The sequence below is a fragment of the Cydia fagiglandana genome, chromosome 3 (genome assembly GCF_963556715.1).
Source record: "Cydia fagiglandana chromosome 3, ilCydFagi1.1, whole genome shotgun sequence".
Classification (NCBI taxonomy): Eukaryota; Metazoa; Arthropoda; class Insecta; order Lepidoptera; family Tortricidae; genus Cydia; species Cydia fagiglandana.
In genome coordinates, this window is record NC_085934.1 from 14,733,215 (window position 1) to 14,757,665 (window position 24,451).

A 24,451-nucleotide genomic window follows, 5' to 3' on the forward strand; every position below is an offset into this window, starting at 1 on the left:
GTCGGGTTCTGTGCGATAATTGACCGCCTCTAGCCTAATCGGTAGTGACCCTGCCTACGAAGCAGGAGGATAGAGTTCGAATCCCGGTAAGGACAATTATTTGTGTATTTGCTTAGGGGCAAGCTCGGTTTGTGTAAGATTTGTCCCCAAATATTTGTATTTATATATTTTACTTATAAGTATAGCGCTTGGTAAAACAGTGTTTTGCTCATAGATAAAAAGTCTGCCAGCCATATTAAAGATAAATATATTGATTTCTGTATAAACTAACTACAGTGTGACACCCACAGCGAAATGCTATACATGGAAGTATTCTGTCCGCTCAATTATGACCCAACGCAAACTACCCCGCGATAGGCGGTACTTACAAACTGCTCGATTGGCAATCTCAGTACGACCGAGATGACAGTCAGTGACAAATGGCTAAATTGATTTATAAAAACAACGTTTTTTTGTAATTAAAAATATATTCATGTGTCGTGAAGTGGTGCAGAAGTTATTTTAGTTCATACCAAGGACAGTGGAATCACTTTTCACTTGTAGTAAACAGATAACTTCAGTAGAATTTGGAAAAAACATGACGATTTGTTTTCAATACTACCGTGCTAAGCTAAAACGTAACAACTGCATACGACTTTCATAACAACATACGACTTTTTAAATTGCGAAGATAATAGGGATGGTGTTATGCTAAATGAAGTAGACTATTTTATTAACTTGTGTTTGGTTTAGGTATTTTCTATATAATTATAAATGTAGTAATAAATTCCTTCTTACAGATTTGTATTTTCCTTTTTTATTTCATGAGATGGAGCTATAAAAAAACTACCTAGTTATTAACTCACATTATAGACGGGTCTAACGCGAATTATATTCAATTACCTTTATTCAAACTTTTCCATACACTTTTCGTCGGGTAGATGCACAAATCTCTGTTTTGACATTTTGCTGGGACAATCAGTCAGCCGCGACCACGACCAGTGAAACCTGTGTCGAAACGTCGGTAAATAAAGGTAATTGAATATAATTCGCGTTAGACCCGTCTATAATGTGAGTTAATATGTATTCAAAACGCGAAAGTTTAAAATATTATACCTAGTTATTTCAAATTAATAATCAAATTTGGTATTGTCATTTTACATTACTTTCCATTCAGATTCCCACAAGATGCTATTCGCAGAGAACTATGGAAAAAGCTGTCCAATTAGAGAGACATGAAATTGAGTGGATGCCTGGCAAGATATCTAGAATATGTTCTATTCATGAGATATAACCCGTGAGATAATCATACCCGGTCTCCTATATGTAGATACATTTTTCCTATCATGCTTTCACTGAATTAATTTAACAAATACACATATTATCTGAAAATGTTGATCATTTGAATCCACCCTCAACTGTCACATTTATGTATGTTCTCTCTCAAGCCATTTCCGCCAGTAGAAAAGAGCGGCAAACATATTAACTCACATTATAGACGGGTCTAACGCGAATTATATTCAATTACCTTGATTTACCGACGTAAATCAGTTTCATTTCGTATAATGTGAGTTAATATGTGTTCAAAACGCGAAAGTTTAAAATATTATAAGAGCGGCAAATTTAGAAAATGTAAGCGCGCGAACGGCTGTGGTCCTATACAAAATTTTAATTTTGCACCTTTTTCTACTGACAAACTTGCTTGACCGGCTATATACATATAAAATATTCTGAACTGAAAGTGGGGATTTATTGTGACTCCGCCTGTTCAAATATTTTTGACCCGATTCGTGTACCCATGTAAATTTTGCAGACTGTATAGCCAGTCCTATTTCTAAGATCAAGTTCGCCATACATTTACTATGGCGTACTTGATCTTAGAAAAACGGACAGACTATACCTGAACGTGACTTCGCACTGCCCTGCAGATTGATAATAAAATATACAAAATACTTATTATAGCGGAATACATTTATACAACAATGATATATTTACTTATGTTGAGTTAGTCTGTCATGTCATAACAACATTTTAACTAGTTATCTTTTAATCTGCATTAAATTATTATACGTGAATTATTTGACTGGTTCTTCACTGTATGGCATAAACCTATCCCTGTCCAAGTCATATTCTAATTAGTGATGTACCGACTATTGATTTGGCCGACTAGCCGACTAGCCGACTAATCGGCGCTCGAATGGCCGATTAGTCGGCCGACTAGTCGGCTAGTCGGCCAGATCATTAGTTTCGTATAAGTTCAGGTGAAAAACAATAGTTTTGCTCTTTTGGTTGCGCTATTCATATATTAGCTTGGCTAAAAGGTGTTCTCTACAGGTTCAAAGACCTATCACAAGAATCCTCGTTCAATTTCTGTCTTTCTTTTATTTTGCGATCCTGAGCAGACCGTCAGTAGATACAACTTGTAGGAGGTATTTCCAAGGCTCTATTTCTCGTACGTAGTCGCCACTTAAGAACCTATCCCCTGTGGTCAGCGTCTTTACGAGCAACGTGCCCTGTTTATAAGTCTCTAAATTTTGCAATAACATTAATAGTTCCCCATGGCTCCACCATTAAAAAAAAACTGAATTATAATAAAGTCCTTTAAGTATAGAACTTGGCCATGAAATTACACGAGAATCAGGTGAGATCGACCTGTAGAGGAAAACACCAGCCCCCACCATACGATACCTAACGATCAAACGGTCAATTATATGTATGAACAAAAGTTTTCACACCCTGAAATATTGACTGTTGGTTTCTTTTTTTCTGTTTTTCTTTGACTAATAAAGTGCCGACTAATCGGCCATTTTTGCCGACTAGTCGCCGACTAATGGCCGACTACAAATGTGGCCGGATAGTCGGCTTTCCCGACTAGTCGGCGACTAGTCGGTACATCCCTAATTCTAATCAAATATGAACCGCGAACTCTCAGCGGCCAGTACGTACAGCAAGAAGGTTATTAGCGGATTAATGTCGCTGATTGGTAGTTATTGACATTATATGCATTTCATCTACACTTAGCTATGTACCATTAGTGTAATAAAGATGACTATTATTTCGTTTACCAGCTTTGATTACAGGCTCTGTAAACGCGTCGTCTTATTTGAATGTAGGCGTAATTGTGTATGTGTGCTAATTTGGCCCGAGAATTTGAACGGTAATGTTCCTAAAGGCGGTATCCTTAGTTATATATGATCGCAGGACACCCACGACCGCTGTGGCGCTGTCTGAAGAGATTACTTTCGAAGAATTGTGTTATAATTATAATATAAAGCAGTGAAGTGAACCATTATGGCTGTGTCATGCGAACTGCGGTCGCATAATGATTTGAACACAGCGCTTATTAAAACAGCATCCCTTGTATTGTAGTGCCTGTTAGGACAACAACATTCATATCCAACCTAGACCGAAACAAGTATTTAGTTCTGTATAGCGACCTCTTTGCGATATTCCTTGAATGTTGCATGTGTATGGGAGCAGTCTACAATTTATATGACACAGGACATCACGATTCGTTACAGTTGCGTTTACTTTGATAATTTGTACATAATTGCTGAAAATGTTGTTTGTATAGTACAATAAAGCAATGAATTAAAATAAAACTGATATAAAACAGAGCACGCGATAAAGGCCCGCTTCAGTTTAAATAATAATGAGTGAAGATTGTGTCACTTATAATAACTTTTAAGTATGTGATATGATAAAGCTAGTCATAATCACAGGTAAGGTAGCTATTTAACCACGGGTGTAAATGCATCATCTCTAGAAATAAAAGTATGTGTACTCAGAAAGAGTTAACGTTACGAATGCTAGCCAGGTAGGTCTCTGATACAAGTGCCTCTACTCTACCCGCACCCTAGTATTTGTAGTTTAGTTCTAGAGTAGGTGTACGGTACATGCCCCATATTAGCTTTCATTACTACGACTGACCTTTTGTTGATTAGATACTCGCTACATCAGCAACCCAGATACTAGCTGAATAGAATCTCACAATAGATTCCTATTAACGTATGCGGAGTGAAATTTGGACAAAGTTCAATATTATTTGAAATAAAAAAAATACCATCCTTTTTTTAAATAATTATGTTTTTATAATAATGTATATATCAAGGCTTAGTGTAAAAAATAGGTTACTCCCATGCGAGATGCTTTACGGCAGTTCTGTGGTACTTTGTCCATCGCTGTCGAAAACACAGATGTCGGCATTTTATTCAGCTCCGATTTTATTTTTCGAATCAAACTCTGTAGATTTTTTGGACGAAAATTATTGCAATATACTCGCCTCTTTAGATTTGCCCAAAAATCTTCTATAGGGCGAAGTTGCGGAACATTAGGTGGATTTGATGTCTTCGGTACGTATGGGATGTTTAACTCCGCCATTTTGCAAAGGGTTTTTTTGGAATAATGGCTTGAGGCTAAGTCTGGCCAAAATACTCCATTTTCTCCTCTATGACTCGTATTTATGAAATCCCGCACTAATGGCAAACAACGCTCTATGTAGCGGTCGGCGTTCACAGCTAAACCTGACTCAAAGAATACAGGCTTAGGCATTCCGCGTCGACTGATGGCAAGCATAGCAAAACTTTTTTAGGAAATTTTGTATGCTCAACATATTTCACGTTCTCATCGGTTGGACCATTGGTGTTCTCAAAATAGTAATTGCCTTGCCACTCGTTTCCATCTAACGTGAAATATGACTCGTCATCCATAACGCAAGTGACATTGTTTTTAGCGTAAAATATTTCTTTGACTAATTTACACAACCGTACTTTCTGAGTGATTTCTTGGTTTTCAGAGACAGTGGGCTTAACTTTTCTACATCGCTTATCAATGCCCATGTCTTTAAGATATTTTTTAACAGTTTTGCCGTCAGTTTTAAATTTTCTTCCGAGCTCTCTATAAGATTGTGCGACACGGCCGGCCGTAATTTTCTTTAATCGAGCTCTCTCAGAAACCTTGCTCAAGCTGGAATAGTTTCCAGAACCAGGCTTTCTGGCAGTGGTTTTCATCAAGGCAAAGGACGCCAGAATATTGTAAATAGTGCTTCGACTCTCACCCATTTGCACAAAATGTTCCACCACCTTTGATTTCGGCCATAGGGGATGGCTACTATAAAAATTACATACTGTTTGACGACGGCGTTCTTGTTGATTTACCATAATTACAAAATTAAACAACCAATCTTTATGAGACTTACCAAACTGATTGACAGATATATTGGCTTTACATTGACAACACATATTTTTTATTTAGATTTTTGTGTTTTTATATTTTATATAACAAACTTTGACCAAATTTCACTCCGCATACGTTATCTCTACTTTGAAACGAGGGCTTTCAAATTACTAAATTATGGTCACATGAATCTATGGCCAACATTTTGTTTTTGTTTCGTTAACTATCCACCATGAATTCTGAATCAACAATGCGGGTTGAAAAGGTACCTGCGTGTAGACGGGTTTTAGTAACGGTCGATGAGCGTGGTCAAAGTTTCGCGAATTACATGAAGCAATGACCGCATAACATTTAAGGTGTGTATGTCGATTAAATATTTACCCGTTAACGTTATGAATAGTGATGGTAAACTGCGAAGCAAAATGTAAAAACTGTATTGTACACAAAAATAAATTACCAATGGGGAAATTTATGCCTAGGTATAACATGACTGATCGCTTTGAGCAAAAGTGCCAAAGTTGCTTTACAATTAAAATATTATTTATAGTTAGCATGACAGGTAGAGGTTAAATGTTTTAATTACAACACAACATTGTTTCATATAATTGTAATTTTAAAGCTGTCAAAGTAGCCACATTATTTTTAATAAAATTCCCTAATATGTGGATCACAGAATACCATAAAAATAATACCATATAACCTATGTTGCTATAATATAACCTAAGCATCTAATCTAATAACTACAATTGATAAAATTAGAACGGGTGAACGACAGTGGGGGGTCAATCATGTGTAAACTCTGTAGGCAGATTTAGTCCATGACTATAATGCGAACCCACGCAGCGTCAGAAGTCTATATTGGTTATTGAGTTACATTTTATATTATCTTGAGAGCTTTCAGATTATGGAGAGAGAAAATGGAATGATAAAAATAGAACGAGCCTTAATATTTATAGAATATTAGGTTATTTATTTTAGCGTTCAGATTTATTACACGACTGCCCACACAATAAGAGTGTAGTGTGAGCGTTCACGTTTTTATGTATATATGTCTTTTTTTAGCAATATCTTTCGACTGATCTTTTTCTTACGTAGTCTCGAGTAAATATACAATAGTTATTTGTTTTACAAGGGGACAAAGTTGTTGTTTAACCGCTCGTGCTAATATTGATACCCGAGCAAGCGAAAGATTCCAAAATTGAACCACGAGCGTAGCGAGTGGTTCGAAAAATGGAATCTTGAGCGTTGCGAGGGTTTTAAAGCACGAGGGTTAAACAAAATTTGCCCCCGAGTGAAACACAAAATTTTTCACCACACCAACCCGAGGCAAATATTAAATGTAAAATATCAAACAAAATCAAATCCAAATGAATGTTATTAAATATTTATCATCCATAATCATCATTTAAAAGTCAATTCTACCAGCCAACATAAGAAAACAACTCAAAATTTGCATTTGATTACTTTGCCTCCCATGTGAATAAAATGCAACTTTGCTATCAGTTCTTGAAGTGCAAAGTAAGCCTTTCCGAGCTGGTGTGGTGAAAATTATATTTTTCTAAGCGTATGTTTTACCCCACATGTGTACAAGAATAGTTCACTTGGTTACAAATGTAAACAAATTATAAAGAGTCGTAACGACAGATGATGGTATCATGCCATTCCGTACAGCGTGACGATAATGTGCCCCAACATAGCTGTCGACTGCAGCACTTGTTTTACACCTTGCCTAGTATAGGTACTAGAAGTCATGTCATGCTCCTATAATAACGGGACTAAATTGCATGTTCCAGGGCATTTTTTGCACGTACAAGGTACGAAGTAGAACGAACGTTAGCAACATGTGTGAATGATGCTACGTTGTTGGTGACAGGGTAATCATAACATTTATTGAACATAACGAAACTTTAAAGTCGGACGTTATATCGGTTATATTATGTTCACATTTACCAAGACGTTTCTGTCCTGTCACAATAACAATGGCCTCAAGTGATATTGATAAGTTCCACAGATAACTTTATGAACTGAATTTACTTTAAAAGTAAGAATATCGGCGTAAACATTAAGTGGCCATTAGGATAGGGCTGTAACAATTATAATTGACAAAACATCCGTTCCCTCGTAGACCTGCAACATTACGTAACCTTGCAGAGTAGATCTGTTGCCAAAATTTCACTCCCGCACATTTTGCTCAGGCAGAATAGCGAACTCCGCTGCGGACTAAACGTGACTAGGGAAACTATTAAATCGTTTAGCTCATAATGTTTGCTGCTTATCTTAATATGTATAACTGGTTAATTAAACAACGAAAGCGGCTTAATTATTTTATGACGGGTGCCTACGTTGTTTCTAGTTCAATGCTGGCTGTAATGCAATTTTTAATGCTAGCTATAAATACTATCAAATAGCCGCCACGTACTACATGGCAACAATTTAGTAAAAGCGTATAATAAAGTCACATCCTTTGGTAAATATACTAGACGTCAGACGTCTGGCTGCCCATATTTGAGCAACGTAAAACATGTCAAATAATAATATCGCTTTGTTGCTGTAATGACTTGAAAAATCTAAGCATAGATCAAAGCAGAATGTAAAGGTGACTTAATACATATAATGCAAACCAAACACTTTCAGTAATTATCACATTAGGTAGGTATCTTTGCTATTATGCGATGCATAAATGAGACGATTCGGATTCTGATTCTATTGACAGTGGTTTTTATTTACTGATTGTAATGAAATAAAATTATAAGACATTGAATGAAAGGAAGGATATATTTGCCTTGACCGTGTTAATTAAGGATAGACACCAGTTAGATCATAATCTATAACTATTGTGATTTTAAGACGCGAGGAAGAAGAACTTGATAGAGCGTGCTGTTGGTCGATCAAACAGGACATTAAAGGCGTACCTAGTCGTTAGGCTGACAACGTCTGTTAGATTAGTAAATGCGAAGCCAAGATTTATGTGAAACAGGGTGTGCGTTCAAGGTTAACGTAGGCATTAACCATGCGTGCGGTCGATACTTTCTACGTCTTTACTAGATTTACTAGTTTCTTCATTCTGACATTACGACAGTCAATTCATTCGCCATTAAAAGCATAACGCTTGTTGCGTGTTTCCAATCAGTTAGGTTCTGCGATTTCAGATGCGATTGCGTCGCCGTTGCGTCACGTTTGGCGTTTCGGAATCGGCGCATCTGTGGTATTGTCTTACTTGCGTTTGGGATTTTAGCAAAATTAACGTGAGCTCTTGATCTCGTTAAATCTATGGAATATCCGCTTCTAAATATACAACTCAACAACTAGCATTGGTTTAAACCATAATGGTGGCACAAGGATATTAGTAATAGAATATGTTTGTGGTCCGATGATGTCATAACGAAAATATATAGCAAAATTAGGATGTAATGCTTTTACCGACGAATAGCCAAATAAACAACCATCATAAAAAGTAGGGCATTCAACAATTTCAGAGTTTAATCTGTACAATCTTGTTTAAACCAAAGCGAGCAAGAAAGAGTTCGCAACGTACCAAAAACGTAAGGTCACCTAAACATTCAAATTTGTCCTTAATACATTGTTTCAAAAAGTGTGGCAGTACGCGTCCGCACCGCGGCCTCCGTCACGGAGGGAAAGGCATGAGGCCGCGAGTGGGCGACGCTGCCCGCAGCTTAGGATCGATCCAAACACCACATTTCAATATCAACCTCACTAACAGGATCTTCACAATCAATATTAACATCAAGGTCAGACTGGCTAAGCTGTTATTAACGTTTGTTCGGGTGATCTAATCATATTTACGAGTAGGTAATGTCTGATTTAGATTTAAAGCTTTTGGTGATCTTCTAAGATTTAAAACTCCGTTAATACCGATTGCATATGGCTCAACAATGCGTACCTAAATGCTTAGCATAGTGCTTAAGTAATCTTCTTTAGTGTGCGATAATGACTGTGATAAAGCTCCAAAAAGAAAAGTAGAACGTTGCGGTCGTTTTATAGTAGACGGTAGCGTAGTTTAGGAAAATTCTAGTTCAAGTACTACATATCAGTCGCATGCAACTAAAACTTTCACCCCGCCCTTGAAAACCATTTGGATTTATGACCAACCGACGGATTCGTTAGTATGTAAGCTTCAAAATACTTTCTTGCGCCAAAATAAAGTGTCGTATTTATAAAATCTCTAGTTAAGAGGAATCTTTAGTTTAGGTACCAACTACAAATCAGCAGAAAAGTTAGGTAACGGTTAGCATTCACCGATTGCTTAACGTCAAAACGTCATGCTTTGTTTTTAAACTTGTCTCAACTATGATCTCCATCAGCATAAATGAGGACTAAAAACTCCATTGACTTGAAGCAACGGGTGTTCCACTGACTTCTGCCACTGTTTACTCAGGAAACAAACAATGACAATACTGACAGCTTAGAGACCTCACGTATCGTTTTATAATCTATCTTCACGGTCTTTAGTTTGGGAAACAGTGCACTAGCACTAGATCAATAAACTGAGTGGTCACGATCTCACGACTATAAATAACAAGCAAGAGACAGGAAGCAAGATGGCTGACGTAAACAAAACTGTATCTAAAGTTACCTTCCTACTGCTGCCCAAGAGCAGTCGACGTGTGTTCTGTTTATCGAGAACCGGGTGAAGGACAGCCATTGTTATGTGAGCAGATAATCAAATAATTGCAAAAACAAGCTACCGAATAGTATATTATTAAATGAGCTTACAACATTCACACTTAATTAACTAGTAAAAAAAAGAAAAGGAAATAAGCAGGAAGTTGCTAAAGTAAGGCAGGTAATTCAATATTAGTACATATTAGCCAGTCTTTTGTTTCAATTTAATGTGCATATAGAAATTAAAGAAGTGAATGCCGCATGTGTGGACTAATGTCAGTCGGAGACTGGACGAATACAGATCGGGCAGGACCGGTTCAGTCGCAGCCGCACAAGCGTGAATCATTAGCTAGTCGGTCAACGTTAACTGCACGTGTTGTGTGCGCGTTATATTGAAACGTCCACGGATTTATATCACTGCCGCATACACACGAATACCCGATTGCAAACCAGTATTAAAATAAAGAGGTAACAAGATACTTAGTCGGACAGCAATGAGTAATCATTAAAAAATACCTATGTCTGATTCTTTATGAGCAGCTAAATGAAGCAGTATCATTAAACATTGCGTGAGAATGATATACCGTGTCAGTTTATTGTTTTCCGATATCGCTAAGAGCAACAGCTCAATCGAAAGAAGGTAGGATGAACCACCCTGGAATGACCCATACATGACAGCAGGGCCGCAATTTCACGGGTATGCAGCGGCAGTCTCGAAAAAGCTAACACGGGAATATTTGTAGAGAATTCCTGTATACGTTCAAACGGTTCAAACAAGCTTAGGAGCAGTAACTTGGAAGCGCTAAGAATCTTCTACTCTTACAAGTCTATTCACATCAATGACCATTTGACCGTCTATTTAATTATAAACGAAACGTGATAAAATCCGTACCGTGTTATTGTCTAAAAATGAGATATGTACAAATACAAAGATATAAGAATAACAATGACCAGCTATCCTTATCACCTTTAAGATGAGATTCTACTTTCATTAAAGAATTTTCAGTGACGCGGGTGGAAAGCGAACTATAAATAGCTAATGGCAAAGCTCTGGAGTGTTTGTCCCTCCACGTCCCTGTAAGTGCTCTATTGTTTGCACACAGCTCCAGCAGACTGAGCGGCGCGCGAGATAATCGTTCCTGGGATAACCCGAGGACTAAGATGAATGGAGGGAAGCGACGACAGCGGAAGTCATATAGACATATATTCATACTCCCCGATCTTGTCCAAAAATAGCTATCAGGCGGCATCGGCAATTGGTACCCGAGAACGTTTAACAACGCAAACTTGTCAACAGTTGACCTATCCAAGTATATCTATGACAGATTGGATCCAAGGTAATTCTGGACGACCTCTCCGCCCCGCCGCTAAGCCATGATGTGTTGTCACGGGCGTCACGGCCGAATGTATCGCTGCAGCTAATCAACACATGATTGCATGCACCACGTTGCAACTGACGCCGCCGTGTTTGAAACGGGAACGAGGTCGATACCCTGTGGTCCGGGATTTTAATGTAACAATCAGGTCTTTGAAGCAATGCTTGCGCCTAAGATCATAAAACATGTCGCGTGAGGAATCATAAAAATGACTTACAACACCTGCCTTAAAAATGACTTACGACATATTTACATAGAAATATGGTAGGCACATACCTTTACGACAACGACTTGTATTTCAGGTTCAGGCTGTCATTGCAAAACCTGGAAGAAATGAAAAACAAACTTTAAACTTGATGTACCTATTAGTTCGTTAAAAGTTGATCCCATCAAAAACATAAATGTAAAAAAGGAGAGCCAAGTTCAATACAAAAATTATGCTTGGCTGTGGGGTTCGCCGCAAAAAGAATGGAGATTTAAATGAGTGCCAAGTTCTATGCAAAATCCAAATATGTATTTATAGGAACAAAATAACATTATAAACAAGTATTAAACTCTATTTCTTTGCTTTATTGGATACCTATAACAATTGCTGTTATTTAAAAAAAATGTGAGATCTTAAAGTAGGTTAGATTTGACTTGGCCAGTTTTCATTACATCAGTCATTTTATAAAGTTATTCAACATATATATTTTGTAATTCTGATAAAAACTGGCCAAGCCAAATCTAACCTACTTTAAGATCTCACATTTTTTTTAAATAACAGCAATTGTTATAGGTATCCAATAAAGCAAAGAAATAGAGTTTAATACTTGTTTATAATGTTATTTTGTTCCTATAAATACATATTTGGATTTTGCATAGAACTTGGCACTCATTTAAATCTCCATTCTTTTTGCGGCGAACCCCACAGCCAAGCATAATTTTTGTATTGAACTTGGCTCTCCTTTTTTACATTTATGTTTTTGATGGGATATCAATACTTTTTGTAAAGAAAACTAGGCAGGTATTGAGATTTAATGTTTTTTCTTGTGTTTCCGCTGCATGTTTTTTACTTCTGTTCTTTGTATTAATTATGTGGTGCCGCGCGCCGCCAACGACACACCGTTGGCCGGTTGTTTAGCGCGTATTTACAGGTTTTTTGTATGGGGACCCCCCCTATTTTTTAACTTTTTTTATTTTTAGATTTTTTCCTACGCTTACACACAATTACCGAGCTGGATTCCAAATTTCATCCTTCTAGGTCATCTGGAAGTAGGTTAGGTTTAGGTACTATATGTCAGTCACAATAAAAAAGAAATTTGTATGGGAACCCCCCCTATTAATTAACTTTTTTTTGTTTTTAGATTTTTTCCTACGCTTACACACAATAACCGAGCTGGATTCCAAATTTCATCCTTCTAGGTCATCTGGAAGTAGGTTAGGTTTAGGTACTTATATGTCAGTCACAATAAAAAATGGTTTTTTTGTATGGGAAATAGGGGTATTTTATAACTTTTTTAAATTTTTAGATTTTTTCCTACGCTTTCACACAATAACTGAGCTGGATTCCAAATTTCATCCTTCTAGGTCATCTGGAAGTAGGTTAGGTTTAGGTACTTATATGTCAGTCACAATAAAAAATGTTTTTTTTCTATGGGGACCCCCCCTATTTTATAACTTTTTTTAATTTTTAGATTTTTTCCTACGCTTTCACACAATAACTGAGCTGGATTCCAAATTTCATCCTTCTAGGTCATCTGGAAGTAGGTTAGGTTTAGGTACTATAGGTATGTCAGTCAGTCTTAAAATTTACGACTTTTTGACCTTCATATCTTTATAACCGTTTGAGCTAGCTTCATGAAATTTGGGCTTCTAGATGTCCTTATGGATATAATTATACACACGTAGTTTTATGTGTTTACGTTAAAGATGTTTTGAGTTATAGAAGGGTCAAAAGTGGCACCAAGTGGTTCGTGTAATATTACACTTGGCGCTGGCTAGCCAGTTCCTTTGCTTGAACTTGGCTTGACACGCTGCCGCGTGTCTAGATGAGCTTGCACAGTCTGTGCTATCAAAATCGCTGTCGATTTAAGCTTGGTCTGACTCTACACCCAGTTTCAAACCCGAAATGGAGTTAGAATTGGAGATATGATGTAAATCCATCATATCTCCAATTATATTCTATAAAAAAATGATACAGTTTTAGTACAAGCTAAATTAAATCGGGGCGGTTGGTTTTGAACACTATAAGTTCAGTCAGGCCAAGTGCGCCCATGGGACATCTGTCCCTTTTCGACGATTAGGTACAAGTATGGACATATTTATAATTAATGTGTACATTACAAATTGTGCATTTTGTGGAATTGAGTTACAGTAGGTACATACTAACTACATAATACTAGACTATTGGTGCAATCAGACTGATAAATCTTGCAGATGTAGAACAATGAGTAATAAATCGGGTAAAGTTCCTGACCCGTGTCGCCATCAGAATCAAATATGGGCCACTGGGTACACTACGCCACGTCACTGTAAATCGATAAGACCCATCTGTACTCCTAATACAAGTCGGTCCACATCTCTAATAAATAACACTGACTCTAGTAAAAGGTATTTTTGTGAATCCCAAGAAAGAGAACGCGTCTTGTTGTTTTTTTTTTCTTCATAGTTGGAGCTAGAGCAACTAGAGACACATTATTTATTAATTAGGTATTAGAATCTCCTATCCTCCAGTATTTCGAATGATCCTACATAATTGCGTAAAGGGTAACTATGGTCCCTGTGATCTGAAACGGTCAACGGCGAGTTTTGACTGTCAAGAGTGATAATTGTAAAAGAATAAAATTGTGATAGAGCTGGGAATCGCATTTATCCACCTACTATTATCTACAAAATTATGTGTGAGTAACTGAGTATATTCTTCGCCCAAGTGAAACTTTAACTATGTTAGGTCACACAATACAATTTAGTATTTTATTAGTATAATTATTTCCAGGTTATTAAAATTGTAGTTCACATCTAGTAGTACGTACCTACCACTCACTTGACTCCCGTAAAGTGCCTCGCAGTTATCGCCGTTCAAACAAACACTACGTGTAAACATTTGCCGTGACGCCTAAACGTAACAAGCTTATCGCTTTAGATTCCATTATCACAGACAAACAAACTACAAGTATGTCATGTTTGGTGGACATTTACCACAAGAAGACTGTCAAAATATTGTTAATAAGTGTTTCAAGTACCATCACGCTCCGCGATTGTTGCGCCATTTAGGGTCCTAGCTAAATTGGTTGTTCAATACTTACGCTATAGAATTTCCAATTTAGCAAGAACCCTAAATGGCATAACAATCCCGTGCGGTGGCTGTACATACTTGATGAATGACAAAATAATTATTCAATCGTGACCGGGTTGAATGTCAAATTAAAATTAAACAGAAAAACATTTTCACACCATCTGTAGTAGCCTTGTTTATCTACGTTTGTATTGAGGTTTTTACCTGGTCATTGTTGCTCAACATAAACTTTTTCATTTAGTTTTAATTTATTAGACAATAACAGTCTAGGCTTTTATAAACATATACTTCTGCTGCTGATATCACCTCATACATCATCACACGCACACATTGTCCTGTTAAAGATAAAAAGAATCTCGCCTAAATTACTTGAGAGACTACACAAATATCTTAGTGGAGACTGTTCAGATATGTACTTTAGTTTTGCAATAAACATATGAACCGACTACAAAAATAAGGCATTCTACTTAACTTCCGGTGACACTATTAAATATACTCTCACACATCTCACACATGACATGAGGATGTCGAAGACTGCGCAAAGTGGAGAAGATTGAGCAGGAAAGCGGACCCTGGCGCTAGGCCGGGAAACGCTAGGTTGAAGAAGAAGAAGACTATGTATTAAATATACTCGTATATAGGTCTGTACTGCTAAGAATTCGTGTGATATACAGCGTACGAGTCACTATGTACTGCCACTACTAGTAGGTACTAAGGTACTGCCAGTACTAAGGTGCCATGAAATAAAATTTGAGTAATGTTTGCGAAAACGTTCATCCAAAATTTCCAATTGAGAGGAAATCAATTTCCGCCGATCGGCTAAAATAGCTTGAATAAAAAAAGAAAGTTCGCGATTTCTCGCTTTGGATTATCTAATTTACTGTTTCAATATCGGGTTTGCCCTCGTTTTATAGCAAGATAGCGATGGCATTTTTTGTGGCTTTTGTGCGGCAAGCAGCATACAAACAACATAATAACTGCTGGAAGGATCAAAAGCGTTTATGTTTTACTAGGTAGGTACATATTACTATGGCAGCGGTTCCCAAACCAAACTTTTTTGGTGGCGGAACCCTTTTGGAAAGCGAAATATTTGACGGAGCCCCAAATTAAAAATTTTCGTTCGTCACTATGGACCAGATATACCTATAGAAGTGCTGGTTTTTTTCTTATTATACAAGTATTTTCGCGGAGCTCCAACAGAGGCTTTGCGGAACCCTAGGGTTCCGCGGAACACACTTTGAGAATAGCTGAGCTATGGGAATGAGGCTAAAGGGGCCCACAGATTACCAGTTCGCCGGACGATATCAGTCTGTCAGTTGTTCGGAGCTGTCAAATTTTGCGTTTCACTGACAGGTCGATATCGTTCAGCGGACTGGTAATCAGTGGGCCCCTTTAGGGACAAACCACAGTGGAGACAAATATTTTGTGTATAGACAGGGCGGCTACAGCCTGCCGCCGCGGGAGCCGCAGAGGTGAGCGACCGACTCGCCGGTCATCGGCGCACACGCAGTAAACTCTGATTCATCTGCGCTAGCGCAGATGGATTGCGCAATTATTACTTCTATTTGATGACCTCATTGGTCTCACTTTGTCCATATAATGTATAAGTAATTTTGGTATATATGGTAATGACCTAATGACATTCGACCTTGATGCATAGAAATCTACGGAAAAGGGTAAAAGTTCAAATTCGTTACTTTTTTATAGAGGCAAAAACGTTTGACGAATGGCAATAAAATGCTTGTAAGCATTCCTTTCGAAGTCCAAATAATAAGATTTTTTTATGACTTATGACCCAATAACTCATATCTTTTTCTTCAGTTTATACTGTTTTATAATTTATAATATAAGAGCAACTCAAGATAAAACATAGTTTTTGTACAATCATCATTATTATATCTTCGTTATTCTTCGACTTGGATATGAAGAAATAGTACAGTTTTTGGGTCTCGGCAATCCTTCACCTGGATTGTAAAATGAATACATAATTTGTTTTAAGATTGCATGCTAAAAGTAATATATTATGTAATATTATCCACTTTACTAACGCAAAATCTCTTCCATTACCGAATACTCTTCGTAAGAAAATAAACAGATTGCTTTTAGGTAACTAGATTAAACGCAAGCAATCAAGCTAAATTAAAATACTATAAAATTGCAAAACGGATCAGAAAAGAAACGTAAGCCATTTTTTGTGAGTAATGAAATGAAAGCAGGTACGTGCGGTTGTGCAATATTAAATAGTGGCTAGGTCTATCAGTTAATGGCAAACTCAGTTAAGCCAATGACGTGACGTGGGTACCAGGTGCTTACATACTCGTAAGCTCTATTGTTGTATTATCTAACACATATTTACATCTCATATACGTATGTACAGTGTGTTTAAACATACATAAATTATAATGTAACTTGATTCTAATATCTCCTATCCACGTGTTACCGTATATATATACAATTTGTCCAACCTACACGTGGTTTACGATTATTGATCATGTCTAAAATTATTCACGTCGTTCTAATATTTAAGATATCAGGAGCCAGTAGGAAGATTACAGAATTGTGTTATTACTGGAATGTAAAGCCTGACCAGTATTATATGATCATTGTCAAGAGTCTCAAGAGGACGCTGGTATTCTCATTATATACATACATATACTCGTAGACTACATATATATGTACTACTGTAGGCTGACAGTTCAGTACACATAGTATGAAAAATTTCCGCAACATGGCGCGTGATATATATGTATATTCCTGGGCAGGCTTTAGAGCGATTTGTGCAAGTAAACGTTAAAAATAATCAAGGGGCCCGCTGCCCACGGATTACCAGTTTGCCGGACGATATAAGCCTGTCAGTTGTTCGGAACTGTCACCTTTTGCGATTAACTGACAGGCTGATTTGGTCCGGCAAACTGGTAATCTGTGAGCCCCTTAAGTTAATGAGACAATTATGTATAGAGTAACAGCACGTGCGTAACTAAATCCGTTCTACGTAATACGAGTACGTGGTAATAGTCGAGCAGTGAATTAGCTTTATTTAACTAGTTTACGTATGACGTCTGCTTGTTTATGCACGAGTATGGCAACCGTCACAAGTGTTCCCTTCGTCGAGTGGGCTTGAGCAAATGTGTAGCCTAATTAGAATGCTAGCCGTGATCCCAGTTCGTCCTGCACTTTCTAGTAGTAGGAACAATGGAATTCTGGCGCATTGTGAAAGGAGGCTTCTGATGCTTGAAATAATGTCGCATTTGCAGTGCCTCGCTCTGGGTACATTAGAGAATGGGTAAAACGAGCCAGACAAAGGATGTTTGGAAAGCGACTACTGAATTTTTTTGGTACCATACCGGGGTAAACAAGAGATGTCTGGATGCTGATAGTACGTGAGTAAAAGATGCCGTGATGCCATATTAATAAATAGCTAGTGATGCCATATTATTAATACATTTAAATTCTGAATCTACTAGTAGGTACCTTTTTCGTGTAAATTAACTTTAGTTTGAAACAATTGAATTTGTATGCACAAGGAAACCGGACCCAATCATTTACATAGCTTTATGGTAAAAAAATCACTTTAAATTGACACATATTGTTGGGTTATCGGTACGAATGGCGTAATATTGGTTCATTTAATAGAGGTCAAACGGGTGCTGATAAGCGGGTTCGCGAGGCGATGACCTCGGCGAATTGTCGCAGTGCGCTGCTGTTTTCGCTTCCTCGGTACCTATTTTATACCACCAAGGTAGTAGGTAGACAGTATGCCATTAATAGGTACCATAATGAGCGGTATACAATCACATTTATTAATCACTAGCGACCCGCCTGGCTTCGAACGGCTTAGCAAATTATACACCTAAACCTTCCTCAAGAATTACTCTATTGATAGGTGAAAACTGCATGAAAATCCTGTCAGTAGTTTTTGAGTTTATCACGAACATACAAATGCACTAACAGACAGACACGGCGGGAGACTTAGTTTTATAAGGTGTAGTGATTTAACTTTTGACGGTCACACACCAATGCAAGTTTGTATTCCGATATGCCTGACAGGGATGCCAACTTAGTGGTTTTACCACTAAATTTAGGGGGAAATAAACCAGCTAGGGGTTTTTTTAGGGGCTAAATATTTTTAGTGGTTTTTTTAGGGTTTTTTTTTTAGAGTAGAAAAGTGCGGCAAATTTGAAAAAAATGTAGGCGCGAAGGGATATCGTCTCATGGAAAATTTGAATTTCGCGCCGTTTTCTACTGACAAGATTTTCTTGACCATCTATGTATAACGTTCATATGTATGATCATCAAAATGTCGAACCGGTTGAAAATCATAATAATGTTCTAAATTTGGAAAATCTATAATAATTTCTTTTATTTTTTATTTAGTGGGTTTTCCAAAAGAATAGTACAGTTTTAGGGGTTTTTAAGTTGCGCTCAGGGGTAAAAAAAATTGGAGTTGGCAACCCTGATGCCTGACTGCACAGATGAACTTTCCAGAACATGTCCTGTGCCAAGAAAAGGTTGCTACGTACTTCATGGCCAGGGGCCTCGCACTCCCGGTCCTGTAATTCTGCCATTGTTTGCGGAGGCCGCCGGAGCCGCACTGGGATTTGTTCAATTTGATTGCGGGGATGTTTACGTTCGCATCACAATTACCAGACGCTCAACCTTCACGTGTTTGTATAAGCGAGAAAAGGATCTTAACGATTTCTGTCTTACCGAGCAGAAAAACCAATTGGACTGTAACTCACTAAGCAAGATCAGTATGTCTTGTGTTGTGGGTATTACACATCCATAACTCAGGATCAAATAAATGCTCTTACTAGGATTCGAACCCGGGAGCTCGTGCTTCGTAGGCAGGATTACAGACTAACCTCAAAAATTACAAAAATAAATCAATTCCATGGTCACGTAGGTTGACAAAATAATTGTCTAAACATTGAACTGTGGAAATGGATAACCCGCTATACAGCAAGGTCACGGTAAGGTTAGTTATTGCAGCATATCTCTACCTATCACTGCATAGAAAATTTATTCGCAAATTCCCACCTCTCCTGTAAAGTAGAATGAACTATGGTCGAGATAGTTCATATGCAGTTAGCTTAAATCCCTATTTAATATATTAAATGCAAAAGAACCCTGTCTGTCTGTTTGTTACCTCTTTACGCAGAACCGATATAGATGAAATTTGGTATGGAGACAGTTTGAGGCTCGAGGCCTTCCTCGGGCCGCAAACTATCCTATGTCCTTACACAGACGAAGTCGCGGGCAGTAGCTAATTATAAAATAAAAGTAACCACTGATATCTTAAATTTCTAGCAGCAGGGTTTACTTTTCCCTACGGTTGGCTGTACCACAAGGGTCGAATATGACACCTTGCTAGGTTACAAGTACAACACCCCCACCCACAGGTGCTTTCGCCCCTTGTATGGAATCAATTGCGAAGTTCATCCTTTCAAGTAAATTGAAATACAAATGTTTGCAAACGTTAATGCTCTAGCAGTTATTCACAAATCTTACGGATCATTTCGCTATTGGCAACCCAGTATAATTTTGAACTTCGATTATGCAGCCGTTACTCACCCAAGGATCAAATTATACTAGATGTAACCAGTCGAATACAAAATGTTTTATGAATAAATAGGCTAGCCATAACATACAGCATTTGCATATTTATTATGTACACAATGTAAATATCATAACGTAAGGGGTGGATAGTCTAGTCTGCAATGTCACGCAACCTAAATACTGATTGACAGGTGTTTAAAGGTCACAAATATGCTGTAAGAAAAGTCCATCCACCCCTGATACTCTCTATATTAAATAGCAGAAAGTTTATAAGGCCTAAATATTTTATTCGGGTTGGTAACAACTTCTTTAGCAGTGTTTCCCTGAAATATATGACCATAATCAATAAATGTTATTTTTTAACAACAGCGTTCAATGCGTTCATCCATACGACACTCAAGTTTTGTTGCATGGATATCGATGTCTAGAAATCGACCATGTGACGAGCTTTAAAAAAACTGAGTAAATGCCTCCTGAGTTGACCGTTGTAGCCACTATATAATATGCGGCTACGACCTTGCAAGGTCGCAGCGGCTACCCTAACCTAACAGCATACATTTATTAAAATACTGATTTGAATCGTTCGAATTAACTTAACTGCGGTATTTCGTGTTGTTGACGTAAAATTAATAGGTTTATCATTGCTGTTTATGTTTACGTTATGGTTTTCTCGATTACTGGAATTGATAGATGAGATATTAATATTTAAGTACCTATGTATGAAGTTGTGGTATAATTTTATTTATAAATATGGTACTTGTGTGTATAAAAAATTGTGCACCTATGTAATAAGAATATAAATAAATAAATACATATCGAAAGAAAAAGAAAATTAAGTTCCACTTAATTTATAATATCATGTTTGTATATCTGAAATCAACCTCAGTAATTATTATTTTTTACCAAACATCCTCAATTAACCTCAATCAACCTATGCCATTACATGATTGCTATTACGATAAAACTGTATTTAGGTGATATTCCGTCGAAATTCATAAAAAAGGATGCTCGGTCAATTAAATCCAATATTTATTTATATAGATAGAGGTTAGGTTTCGACGTTGTTCCCTCATGCAGGTAATAACGTGTGTAAAACTTTCCAGTTTTTATATTTGCACAATTTATAATCATAGGTTTCATTCCTGTCTGTCCATAACTTAGTTAATTGTTTAGGGCCATACATTTATGCTATGGTAATTTTCATTTCCGTCGTTACATTCCATAAATAGCTTTGTACCTAAACAGCCTATTTCTTGATGAGAGGTACAAGTAAATAAAAATCTCTGCATACCATTTAGGGTCTCATTCCACATTCCATCAGTGTCCCTTACTTAATTGCATACTGTTGTGCTATTTCTGAAAATAAATGTTAAACAACTAATTTGTTTACGCTGTCCTATCAAAACCACAACCCATGAAAAATCTATGTAGTCAAACAAACAATGAAATTAACATTTTCAAGTGTTAGTTAGTCTTTCAAAGCCATTTTCTTTCTTTTCTTTCAATTCGTTTTTTTTGCTTTGTATTTTAGGTTAGGTAAGCCTATAGTATATTTTTGCTGTCGGTTAAATAAGCACCTTTTCTAAAGAATTTGACGCTTGTTAAGTTGGTGCCAACAGCTTAAGCGGCCTACAGACGGGATCGGGATATGATCGTACATTTACCACCCTTGCTTTTGGCTCATGCGTCAAAACCTACCTTTTGGACACAAATTCTTTTCTGCGTAGGTTTGTAACCCGCTAATAAATCTAGTAGGGAGGAGGTTGCATTAAAATTCCCACTACGACTACTCTGAGCAACTTTCTTCATCTTTTAGTAAAATTAATGCTCTCTGAACCTACGCTTAGATAAGAGAGACTATTGCAATGAGGAGCGCTGGTGGCCTAGCGGTAAGAGCGTGCGGCTTGCAATCCGGAGGTCGCGGGTTCAAACCCCGGCTCGTACCAATGAGTTTTTCGGAACTTATGTACGAAATATCATTTGATATTTACCAGTCGCTTTTCGGTGATGGAAAACATCGTGAGGAAACCTGCATACATCTGCGAAGAAATTCAAAGGTGTATGTGAAGTCCCCAATCCGCATTGGGCTAGCGTGGGGACTATAGCCCAAGCCCTCTCGCGCTCGAGAGGAGGCCTGTGCCCAGCAGTGGGACGTATATAGGCTGAGATGATGATGATGATGATTGCAATGCTATTGTGTATAAGTACTATATATCTAAGTGGAACTACGTCTCCCAAGCTTCAATTTAACAAAGTGCTGCTGCAACAAAATAAAGTGGTGTTATAATTCAATCAACTGTTGTATGTTCCGGTTTTTGCAGGGTTACCAACTCCAATTTTTTTTTACCTCTGAGCTCAACTTAAAAACCCCTAAAACTGTACTATTATTTTGGAAAACCCACTAAATAAAAAATAAAAGAAATTATTATAGATTTTCCAAATTTAGAACATTATTATGATTTTCAACCGGTTGGACATTTTAATGATCATACATATGAACGTTATACATAGATGGTCAAGAAAATCTTGTCAGTAGAAAAAGGCGCGAAATTCAAATTTTATATGAGACGATATCCCTTCGCGGCTTCATTTTTTCAAATTTGCCGCACTTTCCTACTCTAAAAAAAACCCTAAAAAACCACTAAAAATATTTAGCCCCTAAAAAAACCCCTAGCTGGTTTATTTCCCCCTAAATTTAGTGGTAAAACCACTAAGTTGGCATCCCTGGGTTTTTGCGACCCTATTAGACAACAAACAGCTCCGCATTCGGTATCGCTGTCCTTGTCGAACCCATTGTATGTCAAAGCATGCATTGAATGGATGACGTGACGTTATTTCAGATTTCTGACACGGATACGCGATGTTTTACCTCATTAATCATTGTTTGCATGAATATGAATACAAAACCTTAGGAAAGAATCGCAGATATTCTGAAATGAGGCGAAATGGGCTATGTGGAAGTTATGGTATGGTGCCACTTACAGTGACATGGAATAACCCCACTACTAAAACCCAGTTATAAGTTTTTATTCAAAACTATGCCAGGGCGCCTAGTCAAGATGACAATCGTACACAACAAACGCTATACGAAAAGTAAAAATCTATCGGCATGACAGATATGCTACGAAAAGTCACGTGACAATGTTCAATGTTCATACATTTAACTTGTCTAGCAGAGTTGGGCGTAATCAATTCCTTTTGGAATTAAATTACACATTACATTACAGTAATCATGATTCCTTAGTAATCGATTCCTTTGGTAATCGAAATTACTGGAATCAAATCCGCTGATTACTTGCGTAATTGATTCCTTTGGAATTGAATATATCTAAGTACAAGTGTAATCGTGATTCCTTCGTAATCAATTACTCCAGTAATCTGATTATGTAATATTGTTCAGACTAAATTACATTACTCGGTGTCAATATACCTTTGATCGTTCTTCTCCCAGCCATAAATACACTTTTTGTGTGAAACTGTATCATATATGTTTTCGGGGGAGCAGATTTCGGAAATGATGACAGTTTTGGAATCCGACATGTCTGCCGTGCACTTTGACATAAAAGTCGTCATGGGTGCCGTTTTATAGGTTTCAGGGAGTGCAGAATTCGAAAATTATGACAGTTTTGGAATCCGACATGTCTGCCGTGCACTTTGACATAAAAGTCGTCATGGGTGTCGTTTTATAGGTTTCAGGGAGTGCCGGTTTCGAAAATGATGACAGTTTTGGAATCCGACATGTCTGCCGTGCACTTTGACATAAAAGTCGTCATGGGTGTCGTTTTATAGGTTTCAGGGAGTGCCGGTTTCGAAAATGATGACAGTTTTGGAATCCGACATGTCTGCCATGCACTTTGACATAAAAGTCGTCATGGGTGTCGTTTTATAGGTTTCAGGGAGTGCCGGTGTCGAAAATAATGACAGTTTTGGAATCCGACATGTCTGCCGTGCACTTTGACATAAAAGTCGTCATGGGTGTCGTTTTATAGGTTTCAGGGAGTGCAGAATTCGAAAATGATGACAGTTTTGGAATCCGACATGTCTGCCGTGCAATTTGACATAAAAGTCGTCATGGGTGTCGTTTTATAGGTTTTAGGGAGTGCAGAATTCGAAAATGATGACAGTTTTGGAATCCGACATGTCTGCCGTGCACTTTGACATAAAAGTCGTCATGGGTGTCGTTTTATAGGTTTCAGGGAGTGGCGGTTTCGAAAATTATGACAGTTTTGGAATCCGACATGTCTGCCGTGCACTTTGACATAAAAGTCGTCATGGGTGTCGTTTTATAGGTTTCAGGGAGTGCCAGTTTCGAAAATGATGACAGTTTTGGAATCCGACATGTCTGCCGTGCACTTTGAGATAAAAGTCGTCATGGGTATCGTTTTATAGGTTTCAGGGAGTGCCGGTTTCGAAAATGATAACAGTTTTGGAATCCGACATGTCTGCCGTGCAATTTGACATAAAA

The 24,451-nt window shown here is 37.5% G+C and overlaps 1 protein-coding gene across 1 annotated transcript in view; it reads right to left on the bottom strand.

Annotated features, from left to right (window-relative positions):
* Nucleotides 1-24,451, bottom strand: part of LOC134680184 (solute carrier organic anion transporter family member 5A1-like) — a 74,961-nt gene that overhangs the window by 40,707 nt on the left and 9,803 nt on the right. The window contains exon 2 of the mRNA XM_063539264.1: nt 11,430-11,477. The gene's annotated coding sequence lies outside the window, so the exon portion shown is untranslated. The remainder of the gene's footprint in view (nt 1-11,429; nt 11,478-24,451) is intronic.